Source organism: Octodon degus, unplaced genomic scaffold (assembly GCF_000260255.1).
Source record: "Octodon degus isolate 3935 unplaced genomic scaffold, OctDeg1.0 scaffold00025, whole genome shotgun sequence".
Lineage (NCBI taxonomy): Eukaryota > Metazoa > Chordata > Mammalia > Rodentia > Octodontidae > Octodon > Octodon degus.
In genome coordinates this window covers 10,677,430-10,682,283 of record NW_004524601.1, presented here as the reverse complement: position 1 = coordinate 10,682,283, position 4,854 = coordinate 10,677,430, and the positions used below count along the sequence as shown (strand labels likewise).

Sequence of the window (4,854 nt, the reverse complement as noted above, 5' to 3'; positions counted from 1 at the left end):
AAAGTGGAGCCCGCCGCTCCCTATATCCACTCAGTGTGAACCAATACCCATATTATTTTTCATTTTCTTGCTCACATAAGGCCCCTATCCTAACTGGCTCACAGGAACAGCCTTAGCTATTCCCAAATCTGCCAGCTGGGAAAATCAGCTGAACTCTAATGTTCAAAAAATACAGCTTAACCTGGTGATCTTAAATGTATCAGTCCTCACCCAACGGCCCCCTTTCAGTTCCTCGTAAGTGCTCTTGAGTGGTGACCTGACTTTGGCCTACTTCTCCAATCTCTGCCTTTGCCACTTCGCTTCTCCCTCCAGCTGTGCTCAATTTCTTTCTGTTCCTCAAATGTCTTCCCGGGCACCTCGGAGTGCACACTTATTTATGCCTTTGCCTGACCTCATTTAGGCCCCGCTCTTGCTCATCCTTAGGTTGTAACTCGCTTAGCGACTTCCTCCTTTGCTCAGGCTTGGATTGCGTCTGCATGTTCACATCCTGGAGAGCTGGAGGGAGACAGGATTTATTGGCAATTAAAACAACATCTGTTTTGTATTTTCAAAATATTATCTTGGATATGTCTCCTTTCCTAGTGGTTTCCACCAATAGGCCACAAGCTCCGAGCTCAGAAGCTGGGTCAACACAGTGAATGGTCAAGACCAACCTGGTGAGTGAATGAATAATCAAGGTATAGCTTTCTAATCAATCCCTTCCACGTAACATCTCACTTCTGGCAGATTAGCCAACCTGGGGATGTATTTACACTGTGCTGTGAACAATGAAACCACCCCTAACGGAGTTGCCTGACACTGCTTTCCTACCTCCGTCTTGCAGCTGGGCTCCACTTGTCCCCACAGGGAGGAGTGAAATGGGGTCACCTTGGTTGTGCTGCATCCCCTAGAAAAGGAAAAACATCGCAGACAGCAAGGATACCAGCCTGCTCACACACCAGACTGGAGGGCTGCAACTGAAAGGAACTCCGTTCTCTAGCCTTGTGTAAGCAGATGCTGATTTTGATGGTTTGTAGTCCAAAACACAGAAACCTCCAAATTGGTGGAGAGTGCTGTCTGGAAAGCAGTGCCTACACAAGCACCGAACTATCTCATTCCCAGGAAACGTCGCTATCAGACATGCTTGGTACAATCTTCCCATAGGCTTGCAATTGAGATGATTTTCATAAGTTGTCCTTTTTCCTCCAAAGGCAAATTTAAAAAGCAATATTTTCAGAGAAACAGCACTAATGGGAGGATTAGATTGTTTTTCTCCAGCCAAAGCCATTTTTTTTTCTTCTGCTGAATCACCAAGAGTGCTACGTTCTGCTTTCTTCCCAATAGAAATGTGTTTGTGTCTTACCAAAATAGAAACAGTCACTGTAATCAGTTCCCTCAGAAAGGAAGGAAACGTTGGTTGTTCTTCCACAAGAGGATGTTGGTTCATGGGAACAAGAGCCAGCTGAGTCCTGACCAAATGCACAGAGAATCGATTCTTTCCATTAGAATCGTGTAACACACCAGCTTTTCTCTGCTACAGATGGTTCAACAACTGGTCACTCTTTTACAAGTCTTACCCTGAGTTCATCAGTTCATTGCATGTAGTTCATAGATTCAGTTCATCGAACTTTAGAGGGCGTACCATTTCAGCTTCAAGCCTTTTCATAAGCAAAGAAATAATGATTATCTTATTAATTCAGTAACTTCAAAAACACAGATTATCATTCATCATATTATTAATGCAGTCAACTTCCCAAGAAAATACATCATTTGTTAATGTTTACTTGTTTATTAATAAAAAATATAAGAAGGATGCCGATCAACAGTCTCATGACTGATAAATAAGGTGAGGTGTAGGAGGGTCCTGAGTAGAGGGAGGTCTGCTCCTGTAGACTTGGGACACACCATCCTCCCAGTAGGTTAGGATGTCGGTCAACATGCAAACTTCCCAAACTTCCTTTGCACAGTTAGGGATTTTTCTACAGGGCTCATCACATGGGCAAGATTGCTTCAAGTTCATTGATCTCATCTAACATCTTCAGAGCTTCATACATAGCCTTGGGATAAAAGATCAGAACATTCAAAACACAGATGCTAAAATTCTCAGACCAGTTGTAAGACGCTGAACATGTCTAATTTAAGAGGAAGCAGGGACATGGGGCAGGCACGTTTGGTGAAGTAGCAACACCAGACCTACGGGAACAAGATAAAGAAAGAAGGGCTCATGGTGAGAAGGAACAAAGCATGCCAGATTCTCACATGCCCGATGCCCGGACTTGGCCCCGTGGATACGTCTGGCCAGGTTCCTCAGGAGGTCCCTAAGTTGTTGGAGCAACTTGGACAAGGAGAGAAGTCCCAGGCCTGAGTGGCTGAGCAAAATGATCTCCTCTCTTGCCTGTTGCACATGGCTGTCAGGGGGATTATGTAGTTGTTTACCTTAAGCCTCCTGAGGCAAGCATCTGAGTCTTATAATCTATACTACAATATGTACAGAAGTTAAATGAATGAATCAACACACTGTATAAAACTTAAGTTATAATACCTGAACGTCAATGTGACAAATGAGAAAAGTATATCATCAAATACAGTCCAGTCTTTATTATTTGGGCTTCAAATAATGTACAATCAATTACTTGGTTAAGTCTTGTAAATGCAAACTTTTAAGGAACACGCTAGCGCACCAGCAGAAAGTACAAGAGACTTCTTCATCGTTAGAGTACAGTACTTAAGGAAACATCACTCAGCATTTTAAATTGCTCAGCTGCACTAGTTCTGCTTTGCCATCGCTGCTGATCTCCCTTGTCAGCAGCAGTCACGTGTGTACCCCACCACACTGAGTTCACGCTTCACCACAATCTGCCACTCACCCTCCTTGCCTGTTTTCCATTGCAGCTTGTTCTACAACCCCACTCTACCCATATTCACTAAGGCCACCTTTCACCTTTAATGTTCAACACGGTACTAATAATAAAAACTCAGTGGCCCTTAGTTTGGTAGATTATTTAATCCCATGGCAACATCTTATGGATTTTTTTTAAACCTAAGCTTAGAAAACCTGTCAATTGCCCATGGTCATATGCACATTAGAGCTGCTGTTGCCAATGTAAAATGGAATTCCAAGAGGAACAAATGTGAGAGAAATAGCTCTTGTGTTGGTGGGAGATGGCACAGAGGTAGTGACCGACGCCAGGAGAGTGCAGAGCAGAGATAATTCAGAGAGTAAACACGAAGGGGAATCAAAGATGCCAAGGAACTCCTGCATACACAAAAACACTCAGAGAGGATGAAAACACAGAAACAATGAGTGAAACAGAAAAGGCAACAGACATGGCAGAATCCAAGAGTAGATCAACAGTCTGGTGCCACACAAAGGTCAAGGAAGATGGAACTAAAAAGGGGTCTCAGTGCGACAAAGCAGCGAGGGAAGATGGTGGCCACTGTGCCCCAGCAGGCGTGGGCCGTGGAGTGGCTGCGCAGGGGCAAGCTGCCCAAGAAGGACATACTCCAGTTTCTGCAGGAACACGGTTCAGATTCATTACTTGCAGAGCATAAATTATTAGGAAACATTAAGAATGTAGGTAAGACACCTAATAAGGATCATCTGGTTATGCCTTATAACCATCTTTTTTAAACTAAGCATTTCAAGGGTACTGAAAGTATAAGTAAAGTGACTGATCAAGTGAAAAATGTGAAGCTCAATGAAGAAAAGCCCAAGGAAACCAAGTCTGGAGAGACTCAGGATGAGGTTCCACCAAAATACACAAAATCTATTCTGAAAAAGGGAGATAAAACCAACTCCTAAAAAGGGAGACGTTGTGCACTTCTGGTCACAGGGACGCTGCAGGATGGGACAGTTCTTGATTCTGATATTCAAACAAGTTCAAAGAAGAAGAAAAATGCCAAGCCTTTAAGTTTAGGGATGGAGTGGGCAAGGCTATCAGAGGATGGGATGAGGCTCTCTTGACTATGACTAAAGGTGAAAAGACTCGACTGGAGATCGAGCCAGAAAGGGCTTACGGAAAGAAAGGACGGCCTGACCCAAATACAAAACTCATTTTTGAAGTAGAATTAGTGGATATTGATTGAAACAGCAGGACTTAAGATCTGAAGACATCAGAGTGATTAAAAATTGACCTTGAAACTTACATAACTAGAACTTGTTATTATTGTAAAGAATCAACTGGAAATTTCAAAGAGTTGAGTGCAACTTACTTGATCCCATTTTTCCCCCATAATTTTATTGATAAACTTAATCCCGTTTTTTGAGAAATGTAATCCCTTATAAATCCCTTAAGTCTAAAGTATTTTACTACAGCGGTGTGAAATACTGGCTAAGGAAAACTGTATTTCCTTTTACCTCATGCTGTGAAACTGCAAAGTTCAATTAAAATATATCCACTGTTTTGAAAATATATATACTTACATAAATAAAAAGGGGTCCCCATAGGGCAGTTACAATGTTACTAGTAATCTCTATAAACTTGGACTTGTAGAGATGAAAGTCAATTTTCAGAAATGATCAGGAAACTAAGAGCACAAAATAGAACAAATCTTATACAGATTTTGGTATCCAAAGGAAGAGGAATTTGAGGTGAAGACAGGATAAATTCTTTTAGGCTTTTGGTTTTTAAGAGGAGGAAGACACGAGGCAGAGAAAGACAAGCCACATAACTGAGCAAGTCCCAAGTGGAGAGGAAGTGTTCCCGTCGTAGGGAGGCAGCAAGGGAGGAGGCAGTGGTAGGTGATATCCGTGCTGGGTAACTCAAAAGAGATACAAAGGGGATCTACTTTATCTATGACTTAAGAGGCAAGGTTATATACTAAGTGAGAAACCAGGTAAGATGAAAAGCTAGAAGACAATTTAAAGCAAATATT

At 42.2% G+C, this 4,854-nt stretch overlaps 1 pseudogene; it reads left to right on the top strand.

Moving 5' to 3' along the window:
• The first annotated feature begins 3,406 nt into the window (after positions 1-3,406).
• On the top strand, positions 3,407-4,095 carry LOC101586997 (annotated as a pseudogene).
• Positions 4,096-4,854: the final 759 nt, after the last annotated feature.